Genomic DNA, 19,281 nt, shown 5'->3' on the forward strand with positions numbered 1-19,281 from the left:
GTACATACCTACCTAGACTATGTATTAGGCACTACAGGACCATAATTTCCCCCAGGGGTCTTCCCTGCATGGATATTGTGAGTTTCCTGCCATCCTTTCCCATTGTTAAATATTTTAATGATAAAATGACTGGAATCGATGTGATTCTACCCTCAGCAAATTTTCCCGGACAGGAGTTTCATTTTCTCAGGAAGAACCACCTCATGTTGGTCCAACAGGTCCATTCTGGGAGTTACCGCAGGTAGAACTTCTTTATATAGAGAGAGCCAGCAACCAATCAGAAACCTCGCTGGGGTTCTGTCCAATGAGCAGCCTGGAAAGTGTGGCCACGCCTCCTTCTCTCTTCTATAAAAGCACCCTTCCTTGGTTGGCGAAGCCCAGGAGGTCTTTGTGATCTGGTTGCCCGCCAACCCCAACACAAATTAGACATGGTCCCACGAGGAATAATAAATTATGATTTGCCTTAATGTCAGCCAGCCCATTTATCTCTCTCTCATATGGTTTTTCTCACCCACCTGTGGGAGAAATCCAGTTTTTCTAACATGTACAAAACGGTTTCCAAATCTGCACCCACCATCACAGACGACATCACCATTTCGAAGTTTGGAGGGAGGGACGGACGGCTGGAATTGTACATTTTAGAGATTATTGTGGGCTTCAGAAATGGGGGTGTGTGTGCAAATTTTGTGCATGATGAGCGCCATGGATCTAGAAAGAACAGGAACACACTGGGAAGAAGACAAGATATCATTGTGTCACATTTGCACAAGCCGTTTTTTATTTTACGTATTTCTTGCAAAGCCATCCTGTTTGTTTGGCTGTTGTGTGGGCTCTGGCCATAGCAGTGTGTGGAATAATACATTGCATATGCCCAGCTCATTATGGGTTATTCAACCATGGTTAGACCAACATGGTTTGCACCAGCTATGACATGCACACTCCATTGTTCCTTAATCAGGACCTTGCGGGCCACGCCAAAACTTGGCCCCCAACATTTTGCCGTCCCTTGATTCACGCAGTACCACAACCGCAAACAACGTCCTCAGCTCTGCACTGTGACTCCCCAACGCCTCTGACATCCTGTCTGAACCAGGCCTTGCTCTCAGTGGTAACGTGGCTCGTTTGCTATGGGTTCGGCGGAACACCACGTGCGGTTGCTCAACCAGGCTTCAGGCTCAGCGTGTGCGTAAAGACAACCGACGTCCACCTGTGCTAAGGTGCACCCTGGCAAGACGTTGCTTCCAGGAAGCCGAAAGGCATCCAGGTACGCACACCCGTGCACGCAGGCACCCCCTCCCAGGAGTCCGGCCCTTGGGCAAAGCATGAATTCCACGGCTTCATGCTGTCCACAGCCCAGAGCAGCGACTGTCTCAGCTGTTCTGCCATGGAGGGTGGGTGGGTGGGAGGCGTGTTTGTGAGCAAAGGGGGGCCAGAGGGGAAGGGGCTGCGCATGAATGCACCAGCAAACATGCCGCCTCTGCTTTTATGGCCAAGGCCGCGTTACAGACCCTTTGATCGACCTTGGCGCAGCCTGGCCGAGAGAGAGAGGGAGAGATGCTCTGCCTTTGCTGATGGGGGCCGGGGTGGGGGAAGCAAGGACAAAGGTGCCTTTGTGGGGGGGGGGTGCATTTTTCCCTATCTGGCTGGAGTCCAGCAGAAGCAAGCAAAAAAAAAAAAACCCCAAAAAACCCCTCCAAAACACTGGAGGGGAGCAGGGCATGGAAACTTTAGAGGGAGAAAGCTCCCATTTTTGTTCTCCGAATAGAAAGAGAGGCTGGCTGAGAGGGAGGGCCGTGAATGCAGGTTGGGGACACTTTTGGGGATCCGGCGGAACGCAAGGAGTGGGGAGGGAGGGACACATCGGGTGTTCGTAGCGGTTTCTTGTACTGGAGCGGAAGGTTTTGTGGTAATAAGCACGATTTGGGAAGGAAGGGAGGGAGAGAGAAAGAGAGAGAGAGAGAAAGGGAAAGGGAAAGGAGGGAGGGAGGAAGGAGGGAAGGAAGGAAGAGAAAGAGAGAGAGAAAGAGAGGGAAAGAGAAAGAGAGAGAAAGGGAAAGGGAAGGGGAAGGGAAAGGAGGGAGGGAGGGAGGGAAAGAGAGAGAGAGAAGGGAAGGGAAGGGACGGAGGGAGGAAGGAGGGAAGGAAGGGAGGGAGGAAGGAAGAGAAAGAGAGAGAGAGAGAAAGAGAAAGAAAGGGAGGGAGGGAGGGAAAGGAAAAGAGAAAGAGAGGGAAAGGGAAAGGGAAAAGGAAGGAAGGAAGGAAGGAAGGAAGGAAGGAAGGAAGGAAGGAAGGAAGGAAGGAAGGAAGGAAGGAAGGAAGGAAGGGAAAGAGAGAGAGAAGGGAAGGAAGGGAGGGAGGAAGGAAGGAGGGAAGGGAGGAAGGAAGCATTGCTTGCTTCAGGATCACCCACTTAGACCCTCTGTGTACTTCTGCATTTAGAATGACAGGATCGAAAATGGCAGGGTTGGAACGAATCCTGAGATCATCTAGACCAACCCTTTGCCCCGGCATGGATTCCTCACTAGCCAGCATCCCCAACAGACATCCAGCCAGGCTCTGCTCCAACCCCCACAAGCCAGCAAAGGAGAGCCTCTCCCACCTCCCGAGGCAGAACAGCTCCGACCGTACAGGAACCTCCTGTGATGTCCAGCCAAAACCCATTTCCCCCTTGTTGCAATTGCTTCTGATGACATCGTATCTTAATTCGACGAGCTCCTGGCCTGGCATCTTCACTGCTTTCATCTTCACACCGCAGCAGCACGACTGGGGTGGCCACGCACTTCCGGCCAGAATGCAAGTTGATCGTGATGCCAGACGTCCCTCCGACTGGTGTTTTGACGGATGGGCTGGCCAGCTGACCGAGGCTGATGGGAGACGGAGTCCTAAACATCTGGGGGGCACCAGGCTGGAGACGTTTGCAGGAAACCAGGCAGTTCTGTTTGCAGAAATGTCAGGGGTGACACACAACCTCCACTTTTGCATTTCTGTTTTTTGTTTTTTTTAATGTAGATATATAAACCAGGGTTATGACCCTATCCATAAACACACAGCAAAGGGGTCCACATACCCTGCAATGCATCTGCTTATTTTGGCCCCCTCTTAGTCATTCCAGATCAAACATTTGAATGACTTTTTGCCCCCTCCCCACCACAAAAATGAATCTCCCCTCGCTGGCAATCCGTTACAGCAGCGAGGCCCGAGAGGAAAATTATAATTGCCACCAAGTCCGGGTTCTGATCACCATTAATTAGATTTCGTTGGGTGAGAAAGAGGGAAGAAAGGGAGCAGCTTAATTATAAGGTTCTGGCGAGAACATTAATTACCATGATAATGCAAAAAGGAGAAGAAATCGGAGTGCGCGTTCCTCCCCTGCGCATATGTCTACGTGTGCGCACGCATGTTCTCCTTCCTCTGCCGTGAAGTCTGTCGTTTTCACATTTACCCTGGTGCTGCGGGAGATCTGAAAGTCAACGCTGAAAATGATGAAAAAGAAAAGTTAATCAGCGCCAGCCGCCTCTGCACATTAAAATGGGCTAGTCGTAGCCAATTTAGGGTTCTTTTATTTTAAGCCTCGCCAGGCAAAATAAGACAAGGGTTGATGGAATCACAAGAGCCCGAGGGCATCCTTCAACGCAAAGCAACTCTCGGAAGCGGAAAATCTGCTTCACGCACCGTGCTACGCTGGAGTAGCATTTAGGGGTGTCCTCGGTATGGTCAAAACAGTCAAGATGGTGGCTGTGGCGGCATGATCTCCAGCCATTTTTTAATGTATGTGGATTCCAAATGGGCGGGGCTTCAATCACCCTGTTGGGGCCACCATCTTGACTTTTGTGACCATACCGTGCGGACACTCTTCCTAGTATCGTTTGTTTCGTTGCTGGGTTTGCGTGGCCCAGGGACAAAGCTGTTACAGTTCGTAAATGGTTTAACATGACATTTATGTTAGGTCATTTCGGGTTGTCCTACAAACCATGATTAGGAACCAACCACAGCTTAGTGAGCCCAGCTCCCACAGACCCTGGTCTGCCATCCCAAGCCCAGGCTATCAGTTCGCTTAATCCTCATCACCATCTTCATCATTATTAAATTTAGAGGCCGCCCAACACCCAGCGACTCGGCGAGAAACGTCAGAAAAGGGGGACGGTATTGAAGATCTGACCGGAGTAGAATCAGAATAACATTTCATTTTAGTTGAATTTCACTACCCATGAAACGGATTCCAATTTAGGTTTTGTCACGTTTCAGCGGAGGAGGACGAGCCACTGGAAGGTAATCCAAAGATCACGTAGTGTAAGACGAAGCACAATGCTTGGATTATAAAAAATGTGCATGCTGGCTTAGCGCCATGGGTGAACCAGGGTCATCAGTCCAGCTTCCTGGGATTTGAGACTTGGGATTTTCATTAAGGGTGGGCATTCCAGCTGCCTCTCTCTGATGCCTAACCCAGTTGGCAATCTTTTCCAGCTAGCACTGGATCAACATTTTCCACTTCGCTGCTTCCAGTGGTTCAGAAATTGCAACCGTAACCCCGTCAGATTTTCCTGCCTTTGCGCATCCCCAAGAGGGGTGCTTTTCTGCAACTTTAACATCTGCACGTCGAACCAACAGGAAAGAGGGATCCTTACTAAAGCCGTGCAGGGCTTTGGAAAGAATTTGGGTAAAGCGTTTTGGAGCCCTTAACCAATGAATCATCTCTCGTGAGGAATGTGCAAAATCAGACCGGTAAAAAGAATAATAATAAACCAATTCGGTTTCTAAGGACCCGATTACCTTCCAACTTCCGGCTTTTCATTTAACCTAATTAATTTCTTTTCCCATCATTTCACAACAGGCCACATGGCGACTTAACCATTATAGAATTAGCCACCACGTGTTGGGTTTACACAACGTGCCGTGTCAACACCAAGCAAAACCCAGCACGCCTTTGTGCATGGTGTGAAACAGTTTAGAGTACATTTTCTCATAGCGCAAGGACATTTCCAAACCTTAGTCTGGACAAGAGTACAGTTCACCCACTCCCCAAAGCTTTCGTTAAAATTTGTACAAGTAAACAAAAGCAGCAAAACATCGAATTCTGTGTTTAAGTGGGCAATTTTTCTTTTCTGGATTCACTGTAGCCTTTCTGATCTGGCACCAATATCGGCTGCCAAAGTTTCATATCCATCACATTTGGCAGTGACTGGAGCTACATATATGGAAAAGAGGAGGAGGAGGAGGAGGTATCAGCCTGCTTAAAAGTTTGCAGAAGTTCCTTTGCAAAAAGGAAAGGTGGGACCCCTCCCATAACAACCCAGCACACTTTTATATAAAAACCAGAAGCCGAATTAAGACAGAATGCCCTTTGCAGCCAGAGGCTGCTGAATTCCCATTGGAAAAGTAAAATGGAAAACAGGTGAAGGTGGAATCGTGCATCTGAGAAGGCAGAACCTAAAACAAATTCCCATCCCTACATTCTCTTGCAGTTCCAGAAAATACAGCACGAAACCTTTATGGAAAAGGCAGAGCCAGCTGCTTCTTCTCTGGCTCCATTTGCACGAGTCACCTTAGCCGTGGTTTGCTTAATCCAATTTTCTGAGTTTGTACCAGAACCATAAACTCAGCCCATGGGCTGGATTCACACCCAGGCTAAAACGTTCATTTGTGATTTGGTGCATTGGATAGAGGGTCAACCTTGTATTCCGATCCCCCTTGTAAAGGCAGACGATTAAGCAGGCAAAGCATACTGCTATTATTAGAAAGTGATTTGATTTGATTTTTTCTTCCCTTTCTTCTCCTTCCTCTTCCTCCAGCGGGTGGATTTTAGAGAAGCATCACCACTCTTCAGGCCAACAGAAATGAAGCCAGAGTTGAATTCCCGGGGAGAAAACCGATGACCTTTTCTTTTAATGGAGCAGGCAGATGCTCTCTTTTTCTGGCTTTATCATCAAAAAAGCCCAACGTGCGTGAAAAGCAGCTGAGCATGAAAAGAGGCCAGATTTCTGGCTTAGTCAACGGCTGTTCAAGGTGAGCAGATAGGCAAAGTGTTTGACGGAAGAGGGGCAGGAGTCATGATGACACATGTTGAAAAACCACAGGTCCGAAGCCAAGAATGGCTTTTTTTCTCTTTTTTTAAGAAGGGAGGTTGCCAGCTCATAAGATGACCAGGGTGCAGAAGCGTGAAGTGTTGGAGAATCTTTAGGACACCAAAGATCGTAAATTCACTTCCTGCCATCTTCTGTGTAAGAGATTAAGCTGAGGCCAAGAAGAAGAAAAAGAAGAAGAAAAAAAAGAAGTATTTCTGAACACAAATAAGCAGCAGATGGGAAAATCCCATTATGGGCTCATCACATAAATCAACTCTTAGTCCATTGTGCAAACTTTCTGGGGGAAAAAAGAGATTTAAAAGCTTCAGAAAGAGCCTGGCTTAAGGATCTCCGTTATAAAGAGGGGTTGGAGGCTTCGTATCTCAGATCTCAAGATTCTGAAGTCTAACCCCTAAGTTTTGGCATTAAAAAAAATGTCTGGGCGAAACTCTCGGTTGGGCTTTGCAGTTCAGGGGTCTGAGATCTTGGTAGAATCCTGAAGAACCAGGGGATCGGAAAGGTCTCTTTTCGCCAAGAACCTAGAGAGCATCCATCAGTCACGGAGAACCATATTGGTTGGGATGCATGATGGATCTCGCTGAGTGGTTGGGCTTGCCAAGCCAGCACACAGTTTCTTTGCTTTTGATTTCTTGCGTCGTATGAACCCAATTGTTGTGGTTTGTCATTCTAGCTTGTTGCTGGCCTGGTTGCTTGAACCCACCCATCTAGGGTGGTGTTTCTCAACCTTGGCCCCTTGAAGATATGTGGACTTCAACTCCCAGAATCCCCCAGCCAGCATTAGAGAACTTCTGGGAGTTGAAGTCCACACATCTTCAAGGGGTCAAGGTTGAGCAACACTGATCTGGGGTCAATAAGCCACAGTTAAAACAGCCTGCAATATTTAGTGGAAGCAGAAACGTCTAGGGACCAGGACACATATGCAGGATGGTCCCTCAAGAATTGTGCAGGTCTTTTTCTGCACTTATGACACGTGTCCATCCGGCTCTTTCAACGTCCACCACCCCTCCGCCCTTGGCACCCTGTGCATACTTCTCTTCCCTCCTCCCAGCGTGGCGTGTTTTCAGCATTCCACAGATGCTTGCGACCGCTCGACCAGAACCCCAAACAGCCCTGCCGGCTTTGTCAACTTTTACAAAAATGATTTGAAACAGGCCTCTCGCTTGATCCTTGTGTTTTCCCGAACCGAGCAGCTGGGTTTTTTCTCTCTCTCTCTGCAAAATTTTCCTTCAGCCACCCCTGTCTTTCCCTGCTGGGTTGCTCTGAGCACAGCAACCTTGACTTACAGCCACTGTCCAGGGAAGGAAAAAAATAAAGTCCAGGTAACTTGGCTTCCAAACCCACATTTCCTTCAGGTTCAAAGGGCTTTGGCATGTCAAGTTCCAGCCTTGACACACTGGCACTGATGACTCCATCATAAGGCACCGCCAAAGCCGGACTGGACTGGGGTATGCCCAATCAGGGATCCAGGCAGGCCCTGGCTCCCTGATTAACCTTCCCCTACGGCCCACCTGTTTGCAAACCGCCCATTCCGTGGCATTGCATTGGCACGCTTCATTTTTTTCTCCCCCTTTTGGGCATGCGCGGGGAAGCCGTGCACCGAAGAATGGAATGTGCAAAGCAGTGACCCCTTCAAAGCCAATGTGTTTTCCAAGCGGAGGGACACGTACGCGGAGGGACACGTACGCTCTCCGTAGTAAATGCATTACTCAACATTCCATAGAAGTGAGCCAAAGTGGGGTGGGGTGGGGGAATATTCAGGCAGGGTGAAGAGATGAATTAGTAGCTGAAACAGCCCCCACCCCAAGCTGTGGATTAGGCTGACGTCCAAAGCCCCGAACAAAACAGACACAGCTTTCTTCCTGTTGCTCTGCCAACAAGCCTCCAGATTCCGTGCTAAATTCATTTTCCAGAAATGGGAAAAGCTTACAGAGATGAATGGAATGCAAGCCCTGCTTCCCAAAACCTGCTTCCAGCACCTTCCTGACCAGAAATGTTGACTTTCTCCAGGTCAAACAAAACAGAAGTGGAGCAAAGGGGGGGGGGGGCGGGTGGACGAGTTTATAACGAAAAGTTCCAATTCCATTTCACAGACCTGGGGCCCCTCTGGAAAGCTTACAGGGCAACGTGAAGGCTTTTGGTTTAATTTCTTTAGAGAGACTCAGCCGTTGTTTTCGGGAAGGACTGTGAGAAGAAAAGCCTTCCAACAGCAAGGCTCAGAGAAATGATTCTCCAGCGAAGCTTCAGTTTGTTGGCATCCTGAATATGAAGGAAATTTGACCCATTTTTCCCTCTGTGTAGAAGAACCATCCACTTTCTGTAGTCGCTCGACTGCCAAAATCTTTCCACAGCTCCTTCGAACAGCTCCCTTGTCCTAGCAGTTTCCGACAACCATAAGGACTAGAAACCTGACTGCTGGACATAGATGCAACATCTAGCGTAGGCAACGGCTTCGTAGTTTCCTTGCTGGAGGCCCCATTCTGTCTTGCGTAACTGGACTTTGCTCCAGGTCCCCTGGACCAAACCATCTTGTTATGCAAAAGGAAGGACTTTCAGCCATTGTGAATATCGTTTCAGTGATCAGCATGGGTTGTGCTGTTTCGTGTGGGGAGAAAAACACCATTTTTCTGTCCAAAAGATCTATTCTTAGGGGAGAAATAAATAAAAAAATGGCCCATAATGAAAGACAGGCTGGTTACAGATATATTTTTAAAGTAACGCGAAGGACAAAAAGATGTCAGAGTGACCTGCAAGAATCTTCAGGGAGGCATTAAATCTATCCAGCTGGTCACAGCAAATATCTCACTGTCCCCCCAGCCCTTATTCCTTCCTGGCCTTTAGCCTCTTCACACACACCCCCAACTGCAGTTTTCGCCCCATTGAAAGGGCTCCTAGAGGTTGTTGGATGTTCTTCCTGGCCTCCCCTGAGAATTCATTCATCACTTTGGAAGACTTTCGGCCACACGGTCAACTTAGACGAGATGCAGACTTTGCTCCGATTCTCCTGCCAAAGCCAAATCAGGTCCCCTGGATTGACAGAATCCTGACCTTCTGTCCTTTGGAATTTGAAAGTCGCTCGACCAATATTTCAGGATGGCAGCCTGAACTGGGCGTTTGGAACCAAGATCTTCCGTTTCTCCTCCCGTCAAGCGTGTCCGTTTTGATGTCCAGAGAAGCTTCTTCTAGGTACGGTCTTTTGCAAATCGAAGACCAGGGTTGTATTCCAAAGTATTTTGTGCTGGCAGAGAGAAAGCAAACACTGGTTTTCTTGACCCCAAAACGCTCCTTTGAAATGAGCTGAAAACAGATCCCTGGGTTAGCTTTTCGGAGCAAAATGGTGGGGATTAACTGTTGCAGCAACCCAAGCCACAAAGAAATGAATTAAGTGGGTTGGGCACCGCTACTGTTATTGCAGGAGTAAGTCAGCAAGCAGATTGCGGTTGTGTCACGCTCACCATACATTGCAGATTGTAGGAACTCCTCTCTGCAACCAAGGGATCTAGTCTATCAGCAGAAGGACTTGCTGGTGGGCTCCCTGTTGGGAATCTGGAAGCATCTGAAGGATCTCTGAGCATAGACTGGGGAGAAAAAAGGAAAAGAGGAAGCCAACTCTGAGTTTACAAACTCAAAGATACAACATAAAAGGAAGAAGGGCTGGGGAGGGCAGAGGAAAATATTCGACCTCAACCTTCTCCAAGCTTTCAGCTATGCAAACCTTGTGCTCATTCTCCTGCCCTTGCACCAAGCTAATTGAGGACAGAAAAGAATGTCTTGAATCCATCCACACCAAGATGCGTAATACCCTAAACAACCAGCTTGTTCTTGCCATTCCTGGCAATACCATTAACAAATTACAATTTGTTGTCCTTTCTTAATGGTCAAAATACACTGCCAAGGGTAGAGCCTTCCTTTTACCTAATAGCCGGGCTGGCTTTGCTTTGCCATTTATCATTCGATGATAGATGGGACCAGGAGGTTTTCATCTGGCCCTATAAAATTCAATTACACCTTGGTGGAAGCCATTCTTCTTCTGGGTAAAGATTAAGCACCACTGCCCTCTATGAATTGTTACTCCAGTCAGAACCGTGCCTTGCCTGAGGATGCATTTAGAAATCTCTCCGAGCAAGGGGAGCTGAAACGTGCCCTGCTTTCTGTATTTATCAGACGTAAACCCTGCTTTTCATTCTGAACCTGAATAATTCTTGCCGAGGAAAGAATCAGCTTCGGTTCTGCTTTAGCACAGCATTTTTTCAAGTCAAATGTCTGGAGGGGAGGGAAAAAAACCCTTCAGGAAAGCTTTTAATTCTTTCCTTTTGCAGTCTTGACAACAGACTGGTGGCAATTTGATGTCCTTAAAAAATACTGACGCCACGAAACCCCCTTCTCCGTCAGAGAGATGCCTCCCTTCTAAGCACAGTGGGAAAACCTTCGCCATCTCTTGTCAGATGCAATTAAGGAAAAGCTCAACCCGCCATACTTCTCGCTTGAGCGACGTCCCATCGGTTCAGCCAAGCTCGAGAAGAACGTCCTGGTTTCTCTTCCTTGCACAATTCCTGGAAGGAGGAACACAGATGGAAATGCTTCAGGGCTTGTTCGGCTGTTTCACCTACCTCCTTTCCCCTCTGGGTCTCCAGCTTGCTTTTGCATCACCCCCCACTTTTCCCCTCTCTTTCTCTCTCGGCCTTTTGGGGATCCATTCGTGCATAACAGTCATGAGTTGTAACGGTCTGTGGGAATAACCTTGGGAGACAGGAGGAAGAGCCGCAGCCAGGGCAACAGTCGGATAAGAGGCAGCTGAGCCCTCAGGAGGAATGGGGCGGTGGAAAGCGTCTCGGAAGGGACCCTCCCTAGTTCTCTGGAGAGTAAAAGGAAAGGAGGGGAGAAACACTTTCAGACTTGCAGGAGTCTGTTACTGGAACCTTACAATAAAGGTAGTCTTAGTACTCAGAGTTTTGATTTCTTATCTGGACTACCGCAAAGGGCTGGCACGCACTCTCCTTTTGCAACAAGGCAGGATCTCCACAGAGCTCCTTCTGCAGATGAACCTCAGCAGAGAGGGTTGCATTTTGAAATGCAGTTGTTTACAGCAGAACGGGCAACACTATGTGAGGAAAATGCTTCATAAGTGTGGGGGTAGGAGGGAATAGTTACGCACGTGGGTGGCCCAGAGAAACAGTTGCAGGTAGCACTTTCTCCCTTGTTTCTTCCTGCTCTCATCCCGTTTTCTATCTGCATTGCATGCACCATTCTTGCATCCTTACATATTTGTTGGAGGGTTATTTACAAGTTAGCAAATCCTTTTACCCTTTCCTCTCTCGATGGGGGGAGATTCTCCCTCCCCTCCTGCCCTTTGCCTTGGCCATTTTGCCATAGTCTAGTCAGTTTCACAACCCAATTGAGTCAGTTTCAAAATGCTTAGTCACTCTTATCAGGCTGATAGAAAACACCCCACCTTGACTTTTCTCCTCTAAAAACATGAATTTCGTAATACAGCAGAGTTAAAATGCCTTGTTCCTTCCAGCATATAAAAGCCACACCTGTTTGAAAGACCTGCTGTAAAAGCTGGGGGAGAAATCAGGACATTTGAGGGGGAATAGCTTCAAGACAGGTTGGAGCACACACCATCTGGTCCAGAGGACAGTCTGATAAATTATAATTTACATATAACTCTGAACCTGGACGCCTGCATTTTGCAAAGGTAGATCGTTTCTATTTTTCCACTGTTCTCATTGTAAGGAGGAATGAACTCGCAAGAGAGCAGAATTCTAGTCATCAATGGTTCAGCATCTTGGGTGTGGCCATCGATTATAGCTGACAAACCATGGTTTCTGGCTTAGTGTGTTGAATGAATCCATCTCAATGTTCCTTACTGGATAAACATGAGTTGGCGCCATGTATGAAGCAAGGCTCGGTGTTCTCAGAATTTATAAAAAGAAAAGATTCACATTCTAATATCACTCCAACCTTTGGCACCAACGAAAGGCCTTCTAAGAAAATGGTTCTGTTCAGCGAAGACATAGGGAGCCCATACAACTCCCGCCCCACCTCTACTTTTAAAGTTGAGGCGTTTTTGAAAAAATTGGAATCCACCATGCAGGGAGAAGAAGAAAAATCCTCTTTTCTCCAGCCAAGAGTTTACCAATAATAAATAACAAATTTGCAATAATGGAGCTTGGGCAGGGGGAAGTCTCCATTGCTACCATAACTTTTGTAAGCTATCAGTGAGGATAAGGAGGCGATTCACCAGAGGGCAGAAAATGAATCAGAATAGGCCCCAGGCACACAAATTGGGGGTGGGGGGGGGAGTGCACTAGCTAAATCTTCAGAATAAAGTGTAGTTTGTTGGAAAGACTACATATTTAGATTTATTGTTGGCTTTACTTAGCTGGACAGTAGATTTGGTTTAGGTGTTGCTTCTTACAGACATCCAGCTTCAGCCCAACAAGACAGAATGGCATAAATTCTGACATTACGCATAGCCCCCAAATGTCCCGGCTTCAGCCAAATTGCTAATTCATGCTCAGCGCTGCAGTTCCCAGCTGTTTGGCTGGCCTGGATTCTGAATGTCATTGCCAGCTCTTTGTTTGTAATCTTTGCATCCAAAGGTTGTGGGGAGGGGGGGAGATAGAGAGAGGCAGTGCCAGCCCTATTGCTGCACACAAATTATCTTCACTTTCACGTTGAGCCTTAAACCTTAGGGCTACTGACCCAAGATGGGAGAAGAAAGGGCCTATTCATTTCCCACCCACTGGCTGTCAGATCATAATAATCATAACTAAGGAAGAAGAAGAAGAAGAAGAAGAAGAAGAAGAAGAAGAAGAAGAAGAAGAAGAAGAAGAAGAAGAAGAAGAAGAAGAAGAAGAAGAAGAAGAAGAAGAAGAAGAGGAAGAAGAGGAAGAAGAGGAAGAGGAGGAGGAGGAGGAGGAGGAGGAGGAATCATCTGCCACCAGTTGCAAAACGAGTCTGTCCGACAAGATGAAGGCTATAAATTGCAGATTTATCCCTTATTTATTCTTATTTAAATAAATACTCTTGTATCTTTATTGATTCCTTCTTGGAAGGAATGCTCAGATTTTGTGGTGCACCAGAACAACGAAATTAGCCTGGAAGGAAACGATAGATACTGACACGTGTACATGTGTGTGCGTGGGGGGGGGCTGCGTGTGTCTGCCTGGCTCTCCTTAACAAAGTATGTTGGTGTGCAGCAAAGGCATCCTCGGTGACAAGCCGCGTGCGGAGTTCCCGGCTTCTGCCCCAAGAGCGCGCGACTGGGCGATTGGCACACCCAGACGCCGCTGTTTACCCAGCACAGCTGGAGAACACAGCTCCCCTTCAGACAAACAGAACAGCCATTGAATAAGCTTGGTTGCCAGCGGCCGGCGGTGGTGGAGAAACACCGCTTGCTGGAAAGCAAAGAAGCCACTTCGGGAATGCAGCACCGGGCTGATAAGAGGGAGGAATGGAGCCCACAGGTGAGGGGAGGCTCGCTAGCGGCAGGACCAGGATGCAGCATTCTCAAGAGGCTAAATCAAGACAGCACGGCGGGCATTCAGAGGCCGGCCTGCAGCCTGTCAAGTCCCACGGAGCAACATCGCAACCTGGATTTTCCCAAGACGTTGCACCTCGCCAGCCAGACCCCTCTGCCCCCTTCCTCAACTCTGCCCCAGGCACTCAAGATCTGGGGGGAAAAAATACACCCTCCAGAGATGCTTTTCCAAAATGCTCCTTCTGTTCTGCGGTTACCAGGGAGCAGGCTGATTTCTGTGGCGGTATTTCCGCATGCTGATCTAACCAACCCCATCGATTTATCTGTACAGAAACCAAACAGGCATCTTTGAAGTTAAGCTCAAGGAGGGTTCTGCCCTCTTCCGTGTGTTGGGAAGAAAGGTTCGACTGCCTGTCACTTTTGCATGGGCAGAACACGTGCAAAAAAGGCCGGGGCTTCAGTCACATGGTTTGGCCGCCATGTTGATGTTTTCGACCCCTCTATGGTCACTCTGAGCTCAGTCTCTGCAGACTGTGCTTGAGGGACAAAGGAGGAGGAGGTTAAAGCAGAATCTAGCAAATTTGGTAGGGTTTATATTTGGTGCTTCTCCAACAGTCGTTCCAAAAATTTGGGATAAGTGATGTTACCTTCCCTAGCCCTTCTACTTTATTTTTACAACAGTCCTACAAGGTAGATCAGAGCACACTGAAATAGACTATGAGATCTGTTTGTTGTTTCATTTACCCAGTCCTGGGCTCTCCAGAAATGCAAAAAAAGAAATGTGCCTGGGGATCGGGTCCAACTTGCCAGCATCTCTTTGATGGATGCTGAAAACCCTCTACAGCGGAAAAGGAAGGAGCCAAAACATTGCAACCTTTTTTTGCATTGACAGGAATGAAAGAAAACTCTTAAATCTCCTTTTCAATGGGTGTTGGCCCCACTGTAATGGTATGTGGGAATGACCTTGGGAGGCGGGAGGAGGAGATGCTGCCTAGGGAGTGTTTAGATAAGAGGGGGTGTAGCCCGCAGCTGCATAACTGGAGGAGAAGGAAACTCAGAGAGGAATCTCCCTGACTTATCAGGCTGTAAAAGAGACGGCGGGAGTATTGTACTTTCAGGCTTGCAAGATTCTGTTAATGTAGCCTTACAATAAAGTAGAATTAGCTCATCTGGTCATGTTTCCAGTCTGGTCTACCTGGGAAGGCTGACACCCACCCACCTTGAGCCCAGGAGTCTGGATGTACTGCACAGATGCTGACATGGCCCTCGAGCCCATGGAAATGGAGCAACTCTGGTAGCTTCTCCAGGGCTTCAGACGAGGAGATAGCCTGTTCTTCTGGAGAAGTCAAGGACTGAAGCTTCAGTTCCCGTTTGGGTACAACATATATTTCCAGACTCCAAAACAAACCCAAGGCTGGCCTGATTTCCTCTAGCTCTTAAACTGAAAATCACTCCAACCCGATTGTGCCAAAGGCCCTTGAGGGAGAAAGCACTCAAGCTCCTGGTTGTCCCCTTCCTTGATCCCAGACAGAGGCCGGAGAGAGATTTCTTCTTGTTCTGAGTCAACAGCTGAGCTACAAATAGACATGTGCCTGCGGGGGATTTCTCGAGAAAAGGCAGCTGCAGAGACACGTAGGACTCTTTCATACACAAAGCAGGTGGAGCGAAAGCAGGGATTAAAGAGCAGCCATGGGAAAACCGAGGATATACGGGGTGTTTTATTAGTCTGACCGAATGCAAGGTAATAGTAAGGACATTGAAGTCTGTGGCTTTGTTCCCTACAGGCACAGAATTCAGGAGATCTGGAAAGATTATGCTGGAATTGTAACCCGGGTTAGACTTTCTACTCTGACTGGCAGGTGGGGTGTGAAGAGATCCCCCTTAGGGGATTCATTCATCCTTGCGTCCCCTTGTTTTTCCTTATCAGAGAAGAGAAGTGTCCCACGCCCCTTAGGTCTGGCAGAAAACCAGAGCAAAAAAACCCCACAACAGGACTGTTGCCAACCAAGGCAGATCTATCTTGAAAGCATGCCCAGTACAATTCTACACCCCACCCCGGTCTCCTTTACAGCCCGAGAAACTAGAGAGGGTCCCTTCTAAGCCTCTTTCTCTACCCATTATGCAGCTGTGGGCTGTGCCCCCTCTTATCTGACCATTCTCTAGGCGGCATCTCTTCACCCCGTCTCCCAAGGTCTTTCCCACATACCATTACACCCTCAGAGATGTCTTTCTGAGCGACATGGGCTGTAAATGGGTTTCTCCGTCCCGGATTGTCTTTGTTATTTATGGATCCGGGAAGCTCCTGACAAAAGACAACTTGTGTAACAAAAGGAGCTTTATGTTTTGGGGTGTGGGTGCTAAAACCGAGAACAGGCTTTGAACACTCTCGTCTTTGCTTGGGCTGGAAAAGATAAGGCTTCCCTTGTGTCTGAAGTCGGGCTCATGAACCCAAGGACACTGTTGTCCTTTGTCCCAACGAAAACATGACGATGCTGTCATTCCAGGCCCAGGAGAAACGTCTCGGCACAGATGGACCTGGTGTATAGCTTTTTTAATTGGGAGCCTGGATGTGGAGGGGGGCCTAGCAAGGGCCTCCGTGCTCCCCAGTTCCCTTGGGGTCAATTCATAAGGGTGGGATGGGGGGGTGTCTATGAATTTAGAGAAATTAAACTCCAAACTCAGGGGCTGTACATTTCGGAGAAACCCAATGTGACGGGCAGCAGGAATCAACCTCCCCTCCAAACATTTCTTAGGAAAAAGAAGAAAAGACAAGACTGTAGCAGATTTTGATCCCAATTCTAGATTTTATTACCGAAGAGACTCTTTTAGGCCCCATGAAAATTGGATTTAAAAATAAGAGTCTTATTTCTGCTGTGTTGTTTTCCAACAACTGGATCGCGATGGTTTTGTTTAAGCTTTATTATTAAGGTTGGTCACACAGTCAGACAGATGTTTAGACTGGGTTTGGCATTTTTGTCCACCTATCGAGTCTTTCCCAAGGACCTGGGATAGGCAGATGTGGTCGTTTGATGATGTTAAAGGTGGTGGTGGTGGTGGTGGTGGTGGTATTATTATTATTATTATTATTATTATTATTATTATTATTATTATTATTTGCAAATTACCCAGGGAGTCTCGGGAGATCAAGAAGAGCTGAAAAGTAGTTTTGCAGAAATCTGATGAGGTTGCAAGATGAAAACACTGAGCGAGCGTGAGGTTTTATGACCTCATGGGATTTTCCTGTAACTACCTATTTATTTTACTCCAAGGGTGAGGCGCATTTAATGCTAAGCCCTTGGCCTTAGTCCTTGACTAATTTCATAATCCACTGCGTGAGATCCAATGTGTAAAAAGAAGGGAATGGTGAGATATCAGGGGTCCCCACCCACCCCTGACTCTGGCCACATCCACTCTTTGCTTCAGCCCCAATCACTAGGCCACCTCCAACGGATTACAACGTTTTCATCTAAAATGTTTGGAAAGGGGAAAATATTTGGATTTTTTAAATCAAAAAACAAACATAATGAGGTCCATTTGGATAAAAATGGGGGCTCAGATTTGTTGGAAAAGGGGGGAATGTTCAGATTTCTTTAAAGGCAGAGAGAAATGGGTTTCTTCAAATAAAGGGAGCCCAACTTTGCTACACCTGTTTAGCAGGTGGGTTCTCCAGGAGATCAATACCGAGGTGTCTTGCTTTAACCCCCTGAGATTAAATCTTACAGACTTCAAATTCTGCAAGGCAATCGCCCCTTCTGAGCCATCACCTGGGGGAATCCTCGCTGGGACATGGGCCAAAACTTCTGCAAAACTCCCTGAAGTCTGCAGACGAGGGTTTCTCACCCTTGGCGACTTGAAGATGCGTGGACTTCAGCTCCCAAGAATGCGCAGGGGAGTTGGGGAATCCCTGGGGAATTCTGGGAGTTGAAGTCCACACTTCAAGTCTCCAAGGTTGAGAAACCCTGCTGTCGATCTCCTAAGTACATGGAGAAAAACATCTGCCTTTGTTAAAAGAGAGAGGGAAAGGTTTGGATTGGATTGGACTGAAAGGGGGGAACCCCCTCTGCATCAGGAAGGAAGGAAGGAAGGAAGGAAGGAAGGAAGGAAGGAAGGAAGGAAGGAAGGAAGGAAGGAAGGAAGGAAGGAAGGAAGGAAGGAAGGAGAGGGCTCGGGTGGGTTGAAAGAGGGGAAAGGCTTTTAAAAAGCAAGGAGGAATGGCGATCCTAGACGTTCTTACCCCGTCACTGCTGAACCTTCATACTTTTGAATAACTTTCCTCACTCGCAGGTCCTTCATTCTGGCATTCTGGTGGTTCAACCCGCCTGGAAAACAAAGAATGGAAAGGAAGCGAGTGTTAAAATGCAGCTGGAGTGGGGGAGAAATACGATAATCACACTCATTCAAGGAGGAAGGTTAGCACTTCCTTTTAAGCTGAATTGGTATACCCACTCAGATCAGTCTGATTTTCTTAGATCTTTAGGGAGACCCAGCTATTTCGGAGGCTGTATTACTAACATCAGTGGCCTTTCAGGAGAAAGAGGGATGGAAATTGGAAGGGGGGGGGGGAGATGAATCAAAATGCCTACTCTTTTCCTTTCCTTCCTCACTGAAACAACGGCAACATACAGGAGGCAGCGTGCATTATCAGCAAAGGAGATTGACTAGACCCCACTGTGACTCAAGAGCATTGTAATTAGAGCAGGAAAGGAACGACACACAGTATCATTTGCCCAAATGAATTCACTTTTTCCACGACTTCAAAAAGCAGATGGGAAGGAGAGGAAAGGGGGGGAGGGAGGGAGAAACACCCCACCCAAATCCTAGGTTTCCCAAAACCATGGAGAAATAAAATACAACAAGAAACAAAGGGAACGAAAACAGTCCCCAAGGAACTGATTGGTCTGTTATTTAGGAAAAGTCAGGCAGATTTCCAGCTGGTTTGGTTAAAGTGCCATTATACTGGATGGGCCTTGTAGCTAGGATGAGACTGGAGTGGTGTCCGTACAGTAACCTAAGCCATATAAATCATGGTTTGTTGAACAAGGTAGAGTGAGTTGGGTTCCTGCTCTTTGCAGTTGGGAACCCAGCTCTCCAAAGGTAGGTACAGATGTTTTTCAATCCTGAAACCTACCGCAAGTCTAACCAAGAGACCAAGAATGGAATTTGGGATTACCTATGACTGATTAGAAGATGTCCCACGAACAGAATGGCCTGTCTTGTTATGTGGCCTGTTTAGGAGGCAAAAGGGTATCAGAAGCGAGAAATTAGAGGCTATACTACACGGCCTCATTGTCTCTCCTCTTCTTAAAACTGACATCTGGTCTCCACATGGCTTTTCAGTAGCACCTCTGATTCCACCACTGGATGGAGGCTCTTCTCTGATGGCATCTAAGGGCAAGTCTTCGTACAAAGGAGGCTTCTGTCTCTTTTCGAGAGTCCTTTATCTCACTACGGCAGAAATGTTCAGTCAACAGCTCTGCACATGCAAGGGTTGAGCTCTTTCTTCTGTTACCTGGAGAGAAAAAGAGACCACAGCAATTTGTTATGTGCTGAACTGATTAGTTAGACTTTAAAGAAATGTTCTCCTTATCAGCTATGCACCAACTGGGCTCAGAGGAACAAAGGTTTTCTGTTAGTTTCCTTTTCATCTTTATCCATACTTGCTGGGAGGGTGTTCTGTCTCTCTCTCTCTCTCTCTCACACACACACACACACACA

At 47.4% G+C, this 19,281-nt stretch overlaps 1 long non-coding RNA gene across 1 annotated transcript; it reads right to left on the minus strand.

Moving 5' to 3' along the window:
- Nucleotides 1-2,153: 2,153 nt before the first annotated feature.
- On the minus strand, nucleotides 2,154-17,885 carry LOC148216581 (uncharacterized). The gene is made up of 5 exons (XR_015795143.1): nucleotides 17,801-17,885; nucleotides 10,558-10,633; nucleotides 9,536-9,658; nucleotides 3,324-3,473; nucleotides 2,154-2,935 (listed from the first exon to the last, which is right to left on the minus strand). It is a non-coding gene; the product is annotated as an uncharacterized LOC148216581 (long non-coding RNA).
- Between the last annotated feature and the right edge of the window lie 1,396 nt (nucleotides 17,886-19,281).

The sequence above is a fragment of the Python bivittatus genome, unplaced genomic scaffold (genome assembly GCF_059951505.1).
Source record: "Python bivittatus isolate LINGU-HERP-01145 unplaced genomic scaffold, Pbiv_v1 ctg000100_np1212, whole genome shotgun sequence".
Taxonomy (NCBI): domain Eukaryota; kingdom Metazoa; phylum Chordata; class Lepidosauria; order Squamata; family Pythonidae; genus Python; species Python bivittatus.